The sequence below is a fragment of the Hevea brasiliensis genome, chromosome 7 (assembly GCF_030052815.1).
Source record: "Hevea brasiliensis isolate MT/VB/25A 57/8 chromosome 7, ASM3005281v1, whole genome shotgun sequence".
NCBI lineage: Eukaryota > Viridiplantae > Streptophyta > Magnoliopsida > Malpighiales > Euphorbiaceae > Hevea > Hevea brasiliensis.
In genome coordinates, this window is record NC_079499.1 from 35,439,303 (window position 1) to 35,460,575 (window position 21,273).

General features: G+C 35.5%; 2 long non-coding RNA genes across 3 annotated transcripts; both read right to left on the bottom strand.

Annotated features, from left to right (window-relative positions):
• Positions 1–10,332: 10,332 nt before the first annotated feature.
• Positions 10,333–12,019, bottom strand: LOC131181669 (uncharacterized). 2 transcript variants are annotated; one of them, XR_009150166.1, is made up of 3 exons: positions 11,713–12,019; positions 11,216–11,272; positions 10,333–10,638 (listed from the first exon to the last, which is right to left on the bottom strand). It is a non-coding gene; the product is annotated as an uncharacterized LOC131181669 (long non-coding RNA). The 2 variants fall into 2 exon arrangements; XR_009150165.1 differs by lacking the exon at positions 11,713–12,019 and having other exon boundaries at positions 11,216–11,365.
• A 5,412-nt stretch (positions 12,020–17,431) lies between these two features.
• On the bottom strand, positions 17,432–18,769 carry LOC131181531 (uncharacterized). Its single transcript, XR_009150059.1, has 2 exons — positions 18,193–18,769; positions 17,432–17,623 (listed from the first exon to the last, which is right to left on the bottom strand). It is a non-coding gene; the product is annotated as an uncharacterized LOC131181531 (long non-coding RNA).
• Between the last annotated feature and the right edge of the window lie 2,504 nt (positions 18,770–21,273).

The following is a 21,273-nucleotide window of genomic DNA, read 5'->3' on the forward strand; positions in this document are numbered from 1 at the left end:
TCTAGTTGAATTTCTTTTTTTGAATCACTCCATTTGGAGTTTTGTAGCTCCAGATATGGTCCAAAAACCACAGCTGGCCGGATTTCAATTCTGCAGAATTTACCAAATCTACAGTACCATGAACAGTGAATGTGACTGCATTTTTGAATTGGTTCTGGTCATAATTTGGGGTAGGTTCCTTCATGAAAGTTGTTTGACTATGTCTTAAATTATTTCTGTAAAAATTTCAAGTCACTTGACCAAATCTACAGTGAGTTATGGCGCAGGTGCTGTTGCAGGGTATCCGGATTGGGGCCAACTTTTGGTCCTCTTGCTTTGGTCTTTTGGGCATGGTTTCTTCAGCAAAAATGTGCTATTATAAGCCTAGTTTCATGTCCAATTGGCCAAACACCAATTGGATCAACACAGCCAAAGTTATGGCTATCTAATTGGACTGGAATCTCAGTCACCATTCTTCTTGTCCTAGGCAAAGATAGTCATTCACTTTGCTATGCTATTTTTCAGTCCATATTATGGTCAACTTACCTAAAATGGTCACTAATTGACCATTAAAATGTTCTCTAACAATTTCATAAGCCAAGTCAATTTTCACTCCCCAAAACCCTAGCTTCACATTATGTTTTCAACAAGATACCTTAGTTAGCATACCAATTTATTATCCATGTAGATATATGTCTTAAACATCATTTCTAGTTCACTCTAAGTCCAACAAAACAATCAAAACCATTCCTTCATTAGGGCTGCCGAAATTCATGGTATACATACACATGAATTCTTTTCATTTAATTTACAAATTCTTGTTCACTTTAAGTCCTTAACATGGAATGAAAGGGATTTAGGTATAAATATGCACTAACCTTTTTGAAACCAACCTTGAGCTTGTTATTCTTCAAGATTTCTCCTAGAATCATAATAATCATAATCAATTATAACTTCACTTTCCTAAATTAAATATCCAATAAAAATTCAACAGCATTTCCCCTTAAATTGGACTAAACTCCTATAATAAATCTTAAATCCACAACCACCCATTAATACCCAATCTGGCAGCTTGTGCATTCAAATTTATATATAATGATCTAACCGTTAGATAGATCCCAAATTTTAACCATATATTCAAGACATCCCTATACAATATCAGTAAAAATTTTAGCATCAAATAATCTCTATATCATGAGATATCAAAACATTCATTCAACCCTTCAAAATCTGAATTTTTGCAGAAATCAGTCTTACTCAGACAGCTCATGCAAAACAATTTATATCTCATAAACCACAAGTCTAAAATTCACCAAATTTTAACCCAGCAGCCTTAACATCCCAAATATCATTTTTACCAAATTTCATAATTTTATAAGCATCCTAACTATTTATTTTTCTCAAATTTCAGTAGCTAAAATTCAGAATTCAACCTACAGACAGCCTGTGTTCAACAATATATTTCTCCAAATCCAACCGTTGAACAATCACCAAATTTTAACCATAACTTCCACACATACATACCTCAAATATATCCAAAAATCAGCCGTAGATGTTGAGCCAAACTCACCTGGACGGAAGAGAAAGATGCTGCCCTGCTGAACCCCTTTTTCTGCTACTGTTCATCTCCTTCTCCTTCTTCCTTTCTTTCTTTCTTTTCCTTTTCTCTCTCTCTCTCTCTTGATTCAGCCCGTATGAAGAAGGGAAACTGCTGGTTTCTTTTGTTTTTATCTCATTTTTGCTTCATTTTTATCCCTTTTTATTGGTTTGTCAAATGGTGATTGGAGGGGGCTTTTAAATGACATCATCATGTGTCATAATTAAGCATTTTTCTTCATTTTCTTTTCTTCTTTTCTCTACTCATTTTCAATTCAATTTTTAGTAAAGTTTATTCATGTTTTATGTCATATTAATTATTTACTCAACTGGACAAGTCGGCCAAAAATCACCTCTGAAGGCGAAATAACCAAAATGCCCTCCGTTTGGCTTAACGGGTCAAAATTGTTTGTATAGATTGAAAAATTTTTCTAAATATTTTCTTGGCATTCTAATGCCATAGGAACCTCAATGACCCTTTTCTGGAGTCCCAAAAATTATTTTATGAATTTTCTCTCTGGTCTAGGGCTCCTAGTTGCGAGAACCGCAACTTCCCTCTGGTTACCCATCGCTTGGGCACCGGCTCATTTGACTTGGTTGTATTTTATTTCTAAAATTTTTACTAAATTTTTCTTATTAATATTTGAGTTAATTACAATTCCTCACTTTAGTTTAAATATTTTTCCGAACGTTCTAGCTGTCTGGACCGACACCGGTCACCGAAACAGTAGAATGTACGTAATTGCTACAATGAGGGTGTTACAGGAATTGTTGGAATGAAAACCAAATTCGTAGGTCAAATGGTCATGCTGCTGGCAGCATGACCAAACCTACTTTGAAGGACCAAAACGGGAATTTTACAAGCCCAATTGATATGCCACTAATTGGGGATGAAAATAGACAAAAAAAGGGCACAATTTTCATTAAAGAACCATGCCCAAAAACTGACCAAAACTTAGTGCAACAATTGACCAAAGTGAAATGAGAGCAGTCACATCGCATAAATCGACCAAATGAACAGTAACTGTTCATTTGGTCATAATTCGAGCTAGATAGGTCAAATTGACTTGAAATTTTACCAGCAATTAGATAAGATATAGATCTAAAACTTTAATGAAGAACACCACCCCAAATTATGCCATTAACCCATTCAAATTATTGAGCAAAGTTGACTTACTGTACCTGCGATTCTGTAGAATTCCATTTGATCAGTAATGTTTGAAGGGCTATAAATCTCTCTAGGAAACTCGGATTTAGGTGATTCTTGAACCGATGGAAACCTAAGATATAGTATAACATTTCATATGAAGAAAGTTAGATCAAATTATTGAACAAATTTGGACCAAAAATCTGCCAGAACCAAAATCTCAGCTTGAACAGTGCACGTGAACAGTAATTGTATTTTGGCTATAACTTGAGCTACAAAACTCCGATTGGGGTGATCCAAAAATGAGAATACACTTAAGACAATAAGGAACATTTTCTATGAAGGAAGTTTTGCCAAATTCCAACAGTAGATTGACCAATGGAATAGTGCAACTTCGGAGCACCAAAACCAAAAATTGGCAATTTTGCCAAAATGACCTAAGCTTTGAGAAAATGACCAAAACCAACAAGTTTAGTGACCAAAATGTGGAAGGTAGGTGAATTTGGAATTCCCATACCTATTAAGCCTTAGAAAGTCAACAATTTGACTTGAATAGTGCAGTGAATAGTAACCCAAAACACAAAAATTTCAAGAACGTCGAAATTAGCACGTTAGAGCTAGGTATAAGTGAAGTTAAATTTATTTTTGGATTTGTGTTAAATTATGATACTGAAACACTATAAAATTGTGTGTTTCAGCGGAAAAGAATACCGGGACAGAACCCGAGGAGTCGAGTTAAGGCCAAAAGGCGACTCATTTGAGGTTTGTGCACAACATCACTATGCTTTAAAATGTGTTGATAAAGTGAATGAAATATGTATTTTACATTTGCTTTGAATTATTGAGAATTTATTTGTGACATTAGTTATGATGTTTTGACTCAAATTATTGGAAGTTATTGTGTATATTTGAAATGACAATGTTTAACAAATTGTTAAGATAAGTTTTGAAACCACAGTATCATGACCATATATTTGAACACCTCACTAATACGATGAGTGGGGGTAATTAGTTTCGAATTTTGATTCCTTCTCTGGAGAAGTGTTGAGGTGTGCCAGTAGAAGAGGATGTGAATGGATATCCATATATTTGAGTTAGCTAGCCTTGTGATGTGATTTCTCTTTAGCCTCTGGCTATTGAGATTCTATTTGTTTCGAATGGCATGATCTAACTGTGGGTTTTATGAAATGTGTTTTGATACTTCGAAATGAACGTGGTTTGCATTAAAATCTCATAATTCATGTTTTGTGTTTAATACTCATGTTTAGTCAAATTTTTAAATAAATGTGATTTTATTTTTGCATAAAGATTATTTTAGTATGTTGTGCACCACTGAGTCCTAGTACTCAGCGATAGCTTTTATTGCTGTCGCAGATACAGAGACTAGAGGAGCAGCAGACTGAGCTGCTAAAGATTGAGGATCATTCAGCCTAAAGTCTTCGAGTATAATTTATACCCTAATTGTAAATATTTCTTTTGATGTATATATTGCACATAAATGTATGGACATGTAAAAATGGGTCTTGAGCAGTTGTATAAAATTTGTATAAAGTTGTAATATATATTGTAGTTTGAAATTCTCTTAATGTAAATTTTGTAATGATCTATTTAAATTGTTTTGTATCTAATGAAATATGAATGGAACTATTTTATTTAATTTGAATGAAATGGATTGTTAGTATTTTGATGATCATTGGATACTGGATTTGAAATTGAAAGTTGATAAATGTGTTGAGAAATTGTTGAGATTGAGTTTGAAATTGAAGCAGTTGTTGAGAAAATTTTTAGAAGTGCTTTTTACAGGTATTCGAAGAACTGTTTTCTCAAAATACAGAGGGAACTCTGTCAAAATTTTTATGAAATTTGCGGAAAAATAAAATGGGCTAAAATTTCCAACTAGCTTTCAACTTAATTACATGTTTAAAATACTTATTAAAAATGCTCACCACTTATCAAAAATAAGAAATTTGTTTTAAAATCCTTTGTAGGGTACTTAATGAGTTATCGGTAGGTGAAGTTCGGTAGTTCATTAGGTATTCTACGGTATCATGTTATGCCTTACAGAGGGGTAAGGTGTGACAATTTTGACACTTACCTCTTGAGAACTTCCTTTAAACTTCACCAAATCTTATTTTTCTTGTTGTCAATATCTTCCCCAAGGTGAGTAGTCAAGTTTTAATGAAGGATCTAAGTGGAAATGATGGCTTGATCATGCACCAATGGAGCTTTGCATGTTGGGCGGCAATGGAACTTTCATGGAGGACAATTCGGCTGGTTGTTTGGGAGGAAGAAGATGGACTGAATTTCTATCCAAAATGACTTCAATAGGTGTCCCAAAGCTTGAGTTAGTGGAGCACTAACTTGAATTAATAATTCATTAATCTTAAATTCCTTAATTTGCTCATTTGCCACTAATCTTTTACTATTTACATAATGTATCTCATTTTAATTTTGCATGACATTTTCAAAGTGTAATATCATTTATTTTTAATGGACATTGAGGTCAAAAGGCAACTCTTGGTGTCAAATAACCAAAATGCCCCTCTTCGGGTTGTATTCCTGATTTTTCGGTAACACTGATTTTTGTCTATTTCTCGATTTTTCATTTTTCTTTGTACTAATTTATTTTTTTTTCATATTTCTAGTGTCAATTACATTTCAATAAACCTTTACTTACATCCCGAAATTTAATTCCGAGGGTTCCCCACTGTCTTGGGGTTGGTAATTGCCTTTGCCATAACTTCCCGGTGCAGCTACCCATCGCTACGGTGTCGACTCGTTTAACTTAGTTTCATTTTCTCTCTTTTATTTTTCTTTGATTTTTCTTGTTTTTTTTTTATTTATTTCATCATTATATGTCTGTTCACTATCACCGAAGTGCAGTTTCAGACATCCTGACTTGCTCGGACTAACATTAGGTCACCGAAGCAACAGAACATACAGAACACGTACAGGGAGGATGTTACAATTTTCCACCAGTCATATGCATCCCCTTGTAGTAGTGACACTGAATACTCAAATCATAGCTAATCTGTGCAATGCAATTTCTTGAACACCCTATCCATTCTCTCCAACCATTGTTCTGCCTCTAGTGGATCTATTGTCCCCTTGAACTCAGTAGCCCCATATTAAATCAGTTTGTCATACTGCCTAGCTGAAGGCTATGGTTGTACTACTGGTGTCTACAGTGAGGCTTGAGTAGGCATGTTACCAGCCATCTGTTGGAACATTACAGCCATCTGCATAGCAAACTAAGTAGGAAACTATGGTACTGAGGGTGTTGGTGCGGCTGATCCACTCACATTGTGAAGGGCTGGGGCTTCCCCTTGTACCTCAGCCTCTATTGATTGATCGACTGAACGGTCCCCTTCTTCCATAGTCAATTAGAGGATATTATACCTCCTGAACAAATAATACAAGGAGATTTCCTCCCGTTAATGCATATTTATAATGTAATATACTATATATATCAAACCGTGACATTGAGCAGTTGTACTATGAAGAAAGAATATTCAAATTACAGGTCAAAATAGAATTTAAAAACTAGCTCTGATACCACTAAAACATGTCACACCTTACCCCTCCGTAAGGCATAACATGATCCCGTAGTATACTTAATAAATTACCAAACTTCGTCTACTGATAACCCATTAAATATACTATAAGGGATTTTAAACCTTTTCTTATTCCTTTTTACAGTGGGGAGCACTTTACATAGGTGTTAGAATTTTTTGTTTTAACTAAAGTGAACCCAAATAACAAATATGAAGTATCAGTAATTTCTGTAAAAATTTTGGCAGAGTGCCATCTGTATTTTGAATAAAATAGTTCTTCAAAAACCTATAAAAAGTACTTCCAATATGTTTGTTCAATCCCAAACTTCAGTATGGCTCAACACAAATCATTTTCCTCAACATTTGTCAAACTCAATTCAACATCAATTTTCAATATTTCCAAAGATAGACTACAAAATGGCTGAGTAGTTCAAAAGCTGAGATAAGAAATAAATATGTTACTACTTTAGTTTATAACTGCTCAAGACCAAGTATAATATATACATACAGTGCACATACATTACAACAAAAATTATAAAAAGGTGATATACTCTATATACCTAGCAGAATCTTAAAATGTAGCACAAGCAGCCTAATCTGCTGCTCTGTCTGTCTGTCTACCTGCGACAGCAATGAAAAAGCTATCGCTGAGCCAATGTCTCAGTGGTGCACAACATTAAGAAAATACAATTTAAAACCATAAACCATAAATCATATAAATTGTGGATACTTAAAATCATAGTTAAATTCAAAAGACAGAGAATGTCATAAAGAATTTAAACTCCATTTCACAATGTCTCAATGAATATCAATAAATCATACACACAGCTTAATCATGATTCTATAGTCCAATTCGTCTCAAAAGCTAATGGCTAATGAGGAATAACATAGCTAGCTAGCAATTTTAATGAGTACTCATCCTATTCGTGCTCAACAGGCACACACCTAAACACTTCAGCCAGAGAGGGAATTCAAAGTCAATTCGTCCCACTAGATAAGCTAGTGAGGAATTCAATCAAATATACATGATAGCTGTGATTTCAAACCATTTGCAATATTTTTCAAGCAATAAGTATCCATCAAATATCATTCAAACAAATTTTCCATAATTTAAGCAATAACATACAAATTTTCATAATTTATTTCAATTGAAAATTCAAAAGAAATAACTTTTATGCACAAACCTCTGATGAGTAGCCTCTTGGCCTTGACTCAGTGTTTCTTTTCCCTTCCTTGAGTCTTTGCTAACTGAAACACATAATTTAAAGTGTTTCAGTACTCATTTAAATTGTTTCTAACAATAAAATTCAATAATTAAATTTATTTAATACTATTGCTTTCATTAGTCAACTTATAATGTTGACCTTTGATGCACTCTAGGGGAATAAATTTTAATATTACCAATATGTCACATTTTATAGTCCTTTAGTGTTGGTACATGTTATCAATTTCATTTTCAAGTGTATTACATTTTATTGCAATTTATCAGATTTCGGTATGTTGTTTTGACCTAGCCGATTGACCTAGTTTCCTTAGTTTTTGGGTTCTGGTCTGAATTACAAACTTGTAGATCTATGTTTTAGTGAACTTTTGCCACAAATTTTAGGTCATTTTGAGTTTACTAGACCAAGTTATGGTCATTTTACTATTACTAGACAGATTGCACTAAAATGGCAAACTTAGGTCATTTTTAGGTCATTTCCGATTCTGGAAGTTTTTATACCTGAACTTGTGCAAGCATATTGACTTGCTTATGGTCATTTCTTTTGTGGTCTCTACAAAAGATGTAGCCCTATGTCTAAGCTTTCCAACCATATAAATTTCAGGCCATTTGGACCTATTTTGAGTGAGTTATGGCCAAAATACTGACTGCTGTTCAAATGGTCAATTTTCAGGTTTGCAAAGTCACTAATCCGGATTTGGTCAGTTTCCATGTCACTTTCTGGACAGAATTTTGGTAGGCTTTCTTCATGAAAGTTAGCACATTTTGTGCCTAGTTTCACCTCCAATTAGTCTCATACCAATTGGAGTCACACACTTAGGGTTATAGGCTCATTTGCATACTGCCCTTTACATGTCTCTCAAATACCAATTCAATCACACATTCATCTAGCTATAACTTTATTCCCAAACCAAATTCTGCATTTGTATCATACCACAACCATTTATCACTTCATATTATAGTCACTTTGGGTAGAATACAATGACCTTAAATGCACCAAATATAATCCTAATTCACAAAGTCCAAACCCAACAATATATACACATAAACACTCCTAATTATTACATACATTTTCACTACTATATCATATACTTATGCTGCTACTTTTAGTACCATAATTCAACAACTTTTCATGAATTTAAAAACTTTCAATCTTCACCATGAGGCTGCCCAAGTAACACATATACATCAAACTTCCATTTTAACTTTTCAAACTTACAATTCAAACTATATACATGGTAAATCATTCCTATACATTTAAATGCTTAATTCAACACCTCAAAACACTATTTACATGAACAAATAATTCATTAACCTTGATATTCCATGGCTGGCAAAAACAATACCTTCCAATAACTCATTAAAACCTCAAAGTTTCTTCATAAATCAACTCACCACAACACCCACACAAACTTTAACAAAGAAAGGAAGAAGAAATGGACATTTACCTCTTGTGAGCTTGCCCAAACTTCACCAAAAACTCTTAAAATTACTATCAACTTCTTCCTTGCAAGGTGGGGATAAACTTTAATAAAGACAAGTGTGGGAAAAGATGACTTGATCATGGTGATTCAAGCTTGAAAAGTGAGGCGGCCATGGGAGAGGATTTGAGAGCAATTCGTCTGATTTCTTAAGAGGTTGAAGATGAATTCATCTTCTTTCCACTTTATCTTTAGGTGTCCCAAATGTTGAGGTTAGTGGAGCACTAACTTAGATTAATGAATTAATTAATCCAAATTTTTCATAATTTGCATTTATGCCACTATACTTCCACTATTAATATAATGTTCCACAATTTTAATTTTCATAATATTTTCAAAGTTTAATATCATTTATTTTTAATGGACATTTAGGTCAAAAGGCAACTCGGGGTGTCAAATGACCACAATGCCCCTATTCGGGTTGTAATCCCGATTTTTTGGTAACACCGATTTTTATCGGTTTCTCGATTTCTCGTTTTTCTTTGTACTAATTAATTAATTTTTCTTTGACATTTCTACTGTCATATGTACTTCAATAGATGTTTATTTAAGTCTTAAAAATATTTTTCAGGGTTCCCTGCAGTCCAGGGCTAGTAAACGGTCCACGCCGCAACTTTCCGGTGTGGTCACCCATCGCTATGGTTTTTTGCTCGTTTAACTTAGTTACATTTCATTGCTCTTATTTTTATTTTGTTTTTCTTGTATTTTCCTCTATTGTATTTCATTATATTATATCTCCTCACTAATATTTAAGAATAATTCCAGGCATTCTAGCTGTCCGGACAGACACTGATCACTAGAACAGTAAAACGCACTACCAAATATAGGGGTGTTACAAAATGAATGTAAATTTGTAAGGATTTATTTCTTTTGGTTGTGAATGAAGAAAGCAGTTGTTGAAATGTTGATTTGATAAATTTGATGTTATAAATATATTGCTTTAGTTTGTTTTAACAAGTTTAAAATTTTTAGATAGACAGATTTTTAGCCATCACCACACCGGATTTTCATCTAATTTCTTTAAGTTTTAAAAATACTGTTTTTTTAATTAATTTCATGGTATTTTTCTTAAACCTTAAAATAACTATTAAATCTTTTATCGACAAGTTTCACTTGAAAATGAAATTGAAATCGTTAAATCCCTTATAATATGTTTAATAGATTATCTGTAGAGGGTGTTTCGATAATTCATTAGACATATCACGAGAGTATGTCTGTCACGACCCAACCTATGGGCCGGACCGGCACTAGGACCTGGGCTAGCTTAAAGCCCCCGAGGCCCGTAGTAAGCCTAACTATTCCTCAAATCCATAACCAGGCCCACAATTTAGGCCCAATATGCATATAAAATAATTTAAATCAAACTGTTATAATTTCATTTCGGGCCAACTTAGCCCAGAAATTTTCAGAAACTAAAATCAGGGGAGCCCAGCTCAACCCTGTTACCTCATTTACAAACTGTTTAAATACCATACAAATCTTCATTTATTAATCAAAAAAATTTAAATTAACACAACCTCTACCAAGGTCCACACTAATTCTAACACATGCGGAGTTCTAGATTTTTAATTTTGAAAAGATAGTAAAACAATTAAATAATCGACGTTAAACCTGCGAGGAAGAAAACAGGTTGCTCTGTAAAATAACTCCTCCTGTGGCCTGGAAAAATATTGAACAGGAGTGAGCGTTCGACTCAGAGAGTAAAATATCAATTTTAACCATAATCTCTATAACTATCTAAAACTAATGTACCCTGTAGAGTGAAATGCAACATCAACAACATCTTCACATCATAACATCAAAAAGGTAATTTGGAACACTCACACACCCTGTAATATCAATCATAATATATGAGAGCTGATCCCCTATACAGCTCTCTTAAATCCAACCTGGTGCCAGCGAAGAACTCAAGCCGGACTTTCGCTTAATAAACCAAATCGGGGGTCCCAACGAAGAACTCAAGCCGTGACTACCCCCCGAAGGATCGGGTCCCAGCGAAGAACTCAAGCCGTGACTACCCGTCCTGTCCATAGTCCACACCACATCACACGCACACCAACGCACGCACACGGCTCCAAATTACCACAACAACATTCATAGCACGTTAACAGTTATGAATGCAACATAGATCGTGCCTAGAGTTTAACTATATAAATATATGCATATAAGTGATGCATGGGCATGCTTGAACATATAATAATATCGAAATTACAATTAAAATTAATATTTTACTCACAGTACACCGATGACTATTGTGGCTGCTGGATGCAGAAAAATAGCTGACCTCGATCACCTAATAATTAAATTATAAATTTATTAGTACTAAGTTAAGATAAAATTCTAAAGAGGCAATAGACAGCCTAATCCATGCCGGAAATCCGGCAGAGTTTCCTATACAGGACCTACCCAACCTGCAAAAAGGCTCAAATAACACTTCTAAATTCTCAATTTCCACAACCACATCTCATCAATATCACATGGCCCCTCCTGGGCCCTCCAAATCAGACAATACTCAAAATCTTAAAAATTACGTTTTAGTCCCTATAATTGACATTTATCAAAAATCCACTCAAACAAGCTCTAAAAATTCTAAAATTTTGCCCCGCGGTCCTTAATAATATTATATGACTATTGCAAAAGGAATTATAATTTTTCGATAATCCACGAATATTTTATGAATTTTATTCTAAATCGATATTAGCCAAAAATGAGCAACTTGGAGTTCGGGTTTACCTATGCCAATTCTGACACCTGGAACGCGTCCAGAACGTCTGAAAATGCTAGGATTGACTATAATATTGACCACGTTCTGAGATTGGCCGTCGGGCAGTCGGATCTGGCTGAAAATGCAGTCCCGACGCTGGTGAGCTATCCTCGATCCAATCGCACCTAAATTAAGTCCAAATTTTGTTAATAATTATCATAAAATTATTTTTAAATTTTAGAAATCGAAAAAGTTCGAAAATCTCACCAAGCGATCTGGACCGTCCGATTATCGCCTTTTTCAAACGGTGTCCGATCGGAGCAGGACCAGTTCTATCCCGAAGATCTCGTCGTCTTAAGTCCATCGGTGGCCTCGGATTTCCAATCCGACTGTCGGATTGCCGAAAAAGTGGCCGGAAAGCTCGAAACCCACATGTTTTTCTTCCAACTTTCCCTCACCGGATCTTCTCCCTCCGGCCACCGTTGGAGGCGAGGCTGGTTGGTTCTTGAAGCTTGCTGTGCCGAAAGTTGAACGAGCCCAGCCTCGTCGGAAACAACCACCAGATGACGTCGGAACGAAGCTCGAAAGTGGCAGCCTCGCACATGCGTCCACCTCCCTCTCTCATTGAAACTAGCCTCCATTGCCGCCCTTTGCCGCCTTGCTTGCTGCCGTAGAGGCTCGCCGGATCATGCTGGAGACTCACCGGTCTTCATCACCAGCAGTGGTGTCCTTTGCCAGCCGGAAAAATGAAGAAAGGATGAGAAAGAGAGGGTGAAAGGGAGAGAGTGCGTGGGGGTGAGGGGGGGTTTGCATGGGTCTGTTTCCAAATTTCAAATTTTTTTTTTTTTTTTAAAGGTTGGCAGTGACAGTGGATTTCCACTGTCACATACCAACCTCAAATCATTCAATATATTATTTTTTTTTTTCTGGCTTGTTACATTCTTCCCCCCTTAAGAAAAATTCGTCCTCGAATTTTCGAATAAACAAGAGATATGGAAAAGAAGATTATCGGAACAAGTGCAATCATTACTCCTCCAGCTATGCAGATGTTTGTAAAACATTTATTCTTCAAACTCTTTGTATATTATATATGATATTCTACTGTTCTCTGATTCTACTATAGTGTCCTATTTGTCATCATCTCTTTCTAGAGATGCTCTTATCTCTTAGCTATTCACTGAACATTCTTCTGACATCTCTGGTATTCATTATAACTTCATTACTCTCGACTTGATCTCTGATAACTTTAATTAACTTTGGTGCTTACCTCACTTTTATTACGCCCTAACATGTCTCTTGGTGACTTCAGTCCTTATCCCTTTGTTTCAATAATCTTTGTTTCCCTAAATGACATAGCTTATGTTCCTTATTCCATGGTATCCTATGAGTAGCTTTCTTGTAGCACCTAATCTAGGCATCTTGTTCGAGATCTTCACTCTTCTTATAACCTCAGTAGTCAATACCTATAAATCTTCTCACTCCCATGATACTTCAAAATTTTTAATCTCTTTTGTGTCATTACTAAGGTACTTAGACCAACCTTTATCCATCTTATGTAACTAGTCAGGTAGAGTCTCCTTCAAGAGCCAAGTGTATCATTTATCAACATTGGAAAGTGAACTAGGTCTCACCTTCTAAGTAACAAAAGTGTTTATATTCCCTGACAACTCAATCCATGAGACTTTATCAATTCTCACTCCTCCTTTGGAATGAGAATATCTGGACTTCTTCCTAAAACTTCTTAGTATGTGGCCTACTTCTGACACATTGGCACTCAGATCGAGGCTCTACTACTTCTTTAATCTATCATCTCATAATAACTTGTTTTAAACATCTCTTAGTGTGTTCCTAGCATACCTATTCCTCCTTATCCTCGTCATTATAACTAGCTCTATCGAGCTTTCTTTCCTGTCCTTTACATCTTATCCACTTTCCTTTTTCCTATTTCTGGTATTGTTGATATCTTTTCGACTTGCTCCACTTATTCCTTAATCTTAATCCTATTTCACCCTTACACCTTTTTCCTTCAAGGATGTCCATCCCATCATCAACTTTAACTTTCATTTTATTTCTTAGTCTTATCTTGATTACTAGTTCTATTACTTTGAGAATTCTAACCTTACAATTTACTCCTACCGGCACATTCTTCACCCTTTGTAACACTTATAATTAACCATAGAAAATTCTTTTTGTATCCCCTTTCCCAACTTAACTATCAGAACATTATCATTCCCCACCAGCCTCAGTAGGAAATTGCTCATCCTGGATGGATAGGAGCCCTTGAAACTATAAGTTCCATCTGAACTACATGGCTGTGGGAAATGTGTGCCATGCCTTAATTCCAAATAAGATACTTCACGTGTTCATTCTCCTTAATATAATCACATATACTACCATAGCTTTCCAAACTTCAGCCTCAACTTTTCCTATTAGCAACAATCTTATTCGCTGTAACTCATTCACAATTAATATTCTCTCCAGCTCATAGTTTAAAACAGTTGCAAGCCTTAGTAGCTAACTCAATTTAACTCCTGTCATTACTCTGTTCGTCCTTTCATAATTAATACTAGGTATGCACTTACTGTCATTCTCATATCAGGAAATTTGTGTATGAATTGGTGCCTACCAAACTCTCCAATAACTAGGTCTCCTTGACTCAGTCTCTGTTCCTTATATAACCTTCTTAGAACCAGAAGTACAAGCTAAACTTGAAAAGAAAGAAAAATATCCTCTTATATTCAACTACGCCCGATTGTCCATATAATAACGTTTAACCTATGTTTCCTAGTCTTTCTCTTCAAATTTTATCATCTCCTAGCACAATTGTGCTCTACCCATAAGGCATCATCTGCATAAACCCTTTACCGTACCATTGTCCTTCCTGACATAATATTTTATAATTTATTAACTTTACTTATACTCGACCTATGATTCATATCTAAGATCGTTTATATTGTGCCCTTAACTTTTGTTGATTCCTGAAAGATTTCTCTTACTAATAGATTCTTCCAACACTAATTCCACCCTTATCTATGGTCATTAATTTGATCCTTGAACTTTCTAGTGATTTATAACCACCCAGGCTTGTCACTTCTCGTTCTACCGCTACTATTGTTCTGTCGTTATTGCTTCACTGTAAAGTGATTCTGTTGATCACACTAAAGACGTTTGCCTGACATTCATAACGAACCTCTAACTACCTTCTCACTATCTCAAAAGTCTAAACTAAAACCTATGTGTCATTATCTATAATTCTTTCCACTCATCATACCTATTTGATCCCTTAGATTAACTTTTATTCAACTTACTACTTACTAACTTCTTTTTCTCTACCTAATTAGATAGTCCGCAATATCATCTCACACCTTCTAGCTTTTGCTCATTATTATTGTGTTCCTCGCTTAATCTTCTTGATACTGTTAACAAGTTAAAAGAATCTTGCCCATGTCACTATCTCAACTACATCATGCTTTGAGTATTACATTACTAGATTCCATACCTCCATCACTATTCTCACTAATGTGGTCCCATTTTGGGTTTTCCATCCTTGTCATTCACCTTGCCAAGAATAACACTTAGCTTACCCTATATCTTAATTTTGTTCCTTTTATTATGCGCTCTTCAGGTTGTCATTTCATTTATTTCTTTTGTCTTACCCAAAAATAGAACTTAACTATTCTATCCCTGGTTCCATTCCTCTTCTTAACATGACAGCTGTACTTGCTGACTATATCTTTCAGAGTCTCTATCGCGTTATCATATGTCCGTCTTTGCATGATTTGGTCCTTTGACCACTCTAGCTAGTACTTCCACTAGCATTTAGATTATATTGCATCTGCAATCAATTGTCTAAACCTTCATTCTGCACTTTCTTTATCCATTGGCCTTCTATGATTTATCTTCGCTAATTTATTACTCTTAATACTATTATAATTAGATTATACTATTGTTTTGAACAATATGAAGTTAGAAAGGAACTAAGGAAATTGCAGTCATACCTTTATCGTATGATTTCTATTCTTATCCTTTAGTTTACATAATACCCTTACTACCTCGAGAACTGATTCTGTAGTAATTTTATTTATTATTATTATTATTATTATTATTATTATTATTATTATTATTATTATTATTATTATTATTATTATTATTATTATTATTATTATTATTATTATTTTCCATGTTTACTCAATTAGCCAAAACTTAAGATTCCGGGCACCCAAACCCGTCATCCAATTCAAAGGATTTACATCCATCGTGATCTGATTATATATGATTCCTATAATGAAACTTGTATCCTCTGCAGGATACCCGAGCCAACTACTCTCTACCACACTCTACAGTCCTATCTGGGGCACTATTTTATTGGTTACCATTATTAGTAATAACTTTCGATCCCTTCTGAAAAGATAGGACTATACCCTAACTTGCTGCAACAAAGGTACTACATTTACCACCTTGCCCAAAACCCTGTCAAATTAATGTCTCCTTTATCATATCATAGCTCTGTAAATCATCAATTCATAGTTTCGACCTTCTCTAAGTAGTAGGGTTGTACTTTATTCCATACTGATACACACAAGGTATACTATTCTCACTAAGCTTTAAGCAAAATGTTTGTCATACTGCAAAAACCATCCAAAATTCCATACTGAATACTAGATAATCTCACTCTATAGGTGTCACCTTTACTTTGCAACTAATCCAAAACCTCTGGTCTGATGGCAATTCTTATTGTAACTCTAGCTCATGCTAGGGTAACTGAGTCACTGACTCTAGTTATTACCCAACTGTGACCTTTCAATATTCTAACTCTAGACCCCTAACCAGGAGTTCCCAACTCCTCTGCAGATATAAAACTCTGTTCTGGAATAACTGTACCAAAACAGAAGCCATCCGCAAACACCCTCATTATGGAGCACCACGGGGATGCACGCAGCTCTACACAATAATCTCATGTCGGTACTGTAATCTGCAGCTTACAGAGCAGACATCGAGAACATTGTATAGTTACTACGATACGTCCTGACCGACTAGGTCTCCTAATTTCTTATCTCTCTTTAATCTTTTATTATCATAAACTTATTATGACTGGGTCATCCACTGATGACTGTCAGCAGTGATATCCTCATCCTTATCTAGGGCAACTGTACTTTCAAGACTCACCTTTATGTACTCGTGCCTTGCACAAAATAGGCACACCATTTAAACCCATACCGACAAAAATATAGTATTTCTTGGAGTACATATCCTCATGATAGATCTCACATGTCTACTAACTCTATTTCACATTTCTATGTACTCCACGAAAATCAAGACACTAATTGAGGTACTTTTATATTTCCCGAGGTATAACGCAAAATCTAGAAACAAAGAATTACAGAAAAGACAAAACAGAATCCTATACTCCGCATGTAACATCCTAACAAGACTCCTTTTACACTCCCAAGTATATTCTTTCCCATGAATCTAGAGCCTAAGCTCTGATACCAACTTTGTCACGACCCAACCTATGGGCCGGACCGGCACTAGGACCTGGGCCAGCTTAAAGCCCCCGAGGCCCGTAGTAAGCCTAACTATTCCTCAAATCCATAACCAGGCCCACAATTTAGGCCCAATATGCATATAAAATAATTTAAATCAAACTGTTATAATTTCATTTCGGGCCAACTTAGCCTAGAAATTTCTAGAAACTAAAATCAGGGGAGCCCAGCTCAACCCTGTTACCTCATTTACAAACTGTTTAAATACCATACAAATCTTCATTTATTAATCAAAAAAATTTAAATTAACACAACCTCTACCAAGGTCCACACTAATTCTAACACATGCGGAGTTCTAGATTTTTAATTTTGAAAAGACAGTAAAACAATTAAATAATCGACGTTAAACCTGCGAGGAAGAAAACAGGTTGCTCTGTAAAATAACTCCTCCTGTGGCCTGGAAAAATATTGAACAGGAGTGAGCGTTCGACTCAGAGAGTAAAATATCAATTTTAACCATAATCTCTATAACTATCTAAAACTAATGTACCCTGTAGAGTGAAATGCAACATCAACAACATCTTCACATCATAACATCAAAAAGGTAATTTGGAACACTCACACACCCTGTAATATCAATCATAATATATGAGAGCTGATCCCTATCTGACTCTCTTAAATCCAACACAGTGCCGTGAAGAACTCAAGCGGACTTTCGCTTAATAAACCAAATCGGGGTCCCAACGAAGAACTCAAGCGTGACTACCCCAGAAGGATCGGGTCGACAAAGAACTCAAGCCGTGACTACCCGTCCTGTCCATAGTCCACACCACATCACACGCACACCAACGCACGCACACGGCTCCAAATTACCACAACAACATTCATAGCACGTTAACAGTTATGAATGCAACATAGATCGTGCCTAGAGTTTAACTATATAAATATATGCATATAAGTGATGCATGGGCATGCTTGAACATATAATAATATCGAAATTACAATTAAAATTAATATTTTACTCACAGTACACCGATGACTATTGTGGCTGCTGGATGCAGAAAAATAGCTGACCTCGATCACCTAATAATTAAATTATAAATTTATTAGTACTAAGTTAAGATAAAATTCTAAAGAGGCAATAGACAGCCTAATCCATGCCGGAAATCCGGCAGAGTTTCCCCTATACCTGGGACCTACCCAACCTGCAAAAAGGCTCAAATAACACTTCTAAATTCTCAATTTCCACAACCACATCTCATCAATATCACATGGCCCCTCCTGGGCCCTCCAAATCAGACAATACTCAAAATCTTAAAAATTACGTTTTAGTCCCTATAATTGACATTTATCAAAAATCCACTCAAACAAGCTCTAAAAATTCTAAAATTTTGCCCCGCGGTCCTTAATAATATTATATGACTATTGCAAAAGGAATTATAATTTTTCGATAATCCACGAATATTTTATGAATTTTATTCTAAATCGATATTAGCCGAAAATGAGCAACTTGGAGTTCGGGTTTACCTATGCCAATTCTGACACCTGGAACGCGTCCAAAACGTCTGAAAATGCTAGGATTGACTGTAATATTGACCACGTTCTGAGATTGGCCGTCGGGCAGCCGGATCGGTGAAAATGCGATCCGATTTGGTGAGCTATCCTCGATCCAATCGCACCTAAATTAAGTCCAAATTTTGTTAATAATTATCATAAAATTATTTTTAAATTTTAGAAATCGAAAAAGTTCGAAAATCTCACCAAGCGATCTGGACCGTCCGATTATCGCCTTTTTCAAACGGTGTCCGATCGGAGCGGGACCAGTTCTATCCCGAAGATCTCGTCGTCTTGAGTCCATCGGTGGCCTCGGATTTCCAATCCGACGGTCGGATTGCTGGAAAAGTGGCCGGAAAGCTCGAAACCCACATGTTTTTCTTCCAACTTTCCCTCACCGGATCTTCTCCCTCCGGCCACCGTTGGAGGCGAGGCTAGTTGGTTCTTGAAGCTTGCTGTGCCGAGAGTTGAACGAGCCCAGCCTCGTCGGAAACAACCACCAGATGACGTCGGAACGAAGCTCGAAAGTGGCAGCCTCGCACATGCGTCCACCTCCCTCTCTCATTGAAACTAGCCTCCATTGCCGTCCTTTGCCGCCTTGCTTGCTGCCATAGAGGCTCACCGGAGCATGCTGGAGACTCACCGGTCTTCATCACCAGTAGTGGTGTCCTTTGCCGGCCGGAAAAATGAAGAAAGGATGAGCAAGAGAGGGTGAAAGGGAGAGAGTGCGTGGGGGTGAGGGGGGGTTTGCATGGGTCTGTTTCCAAATTTCAAAATTTTTTTTTTTTAAAGGTTGGCAGGGACAGTGGATTTCCACTGTCACACGCCAACCTCAAATCAATCAATATATTATTTTTTTTTCTGAGTTGTTACAATGTCATATCTTATGAAAGGGTAAGGTGTGACAATAATATTTAAATAATAATTTTTAAAAAAATCTTATCTACCTTTATCTTAAAAATTATATAATATGATAACAAATTTAATTAACAACACTATAAAATTAATAATAAACTAAATTAAATCTTAGAACCAATAATAATAATAATAATAATAATAATAATAATAATAATAATAATAATAATAATAATAATAATAATAATTACTTAAAGTCATACCTCCCCTTCACCATTTAATAATAATACACTAAGATTTTAAATGGTAGCAATAATAAAATAGCATTACAATAGATCTTAAGAATTAAATATACCCTAAATTATAATTGGATTTTTATATTTAAAACTTTAAAATAATCTTATAAAAATATATTTAAATAATATAATAACATTAAAATATCAAAATAATGATTTATTTATTTCTTAAAATTTTCATGTCATTACACCTAAATAGCCACACCAGCCTCTCAAACGATGGCATTTATTACTCCAATTTCAATGGTACCATGACTTAGGTTCCTTAAGTGACTCTAGGCTTAACGATAACAATTACAATATCAAGGGAACCAATGTTTCCACGATCCAGACTCCTCATATCATAGTTTTGATCCTCTAGTTCCTCAAGCAACAATTCCAGTTACATGATTCTTAAAGTCCATAGCCATTGCGCCTTGCAAAAGGCCGATGGGGTAGCACCAACATGAAGAAGCACATAGGGTCAATCCATAACCTCCATAGGGTTGATCTATAGCCTTTCCTTGAGGCTGACCAACAGCCTCTCCTAGGCTCACTTGTAATAAATGTAAGAGGAAAAAAGTTGACATAATGACTAAGTGTAAGCAAGTGGGCATTACTTCTACTGTGTAAAGCGTACAGAAGACTAACGTAAAAAAAATAAAATAAAATAAATTAGGCCATGTGGCCACTATCATTCATGAATAAAAAAGCCAAACATGGCTTATTGTTCAACAAACACCCAACTATTTATATGTATGATAAACTTATTACATCAAAATACAATGATTATTGTATGTAGATCTTGAAAAAAAAAATCCTTAAAGGAAACTTGAAGTCAACGGGTTGCTCTAGAACTAGGCTAGACAAGCAACTCCCTGATATTTTCAAGGCAAGAAGTGGTACCAGTACTTGATGATAAAGTGCCAAAGGGCCTATACTCATATTCCATAGTAACTAAGGGAGCAAGTGAGTTGCACCAGAGGAGTTGACTTAAGAATTGCAAACTGGTCAGTAGTGACCAACAGGGGACAAAATGGAAATTTATTAAAAGGGCCGGAGGACTCTAAGAAGAACATATAACAAGGAGAGCAGAGGAGGAAGATTCAAAACCTCCAAAGGTACTTGTTAGGTAATGGAAACATCTGAGTTATAAAAAATTTTAACCAAGTCTCTCCCTGTAATGGTAACATCCAAAAAATTGGTTTCGTAGTTTTAAATCAGTTTTTGCAATCAACAATCACAACACAACCTACAAGAAAGGTACAGGATATTCTACTTTGCCAAATCAACTTTCTACTTTGTCTTTACCAAAATTATCAAACAACATAAGTAACCTTCTACAGCTAAAAAAAATGTAGTTTCTAAGAGAGGGAAGTAGGAGTAAACATCCAAGTACTAGAGGAACCAACTGTTGGGGTAT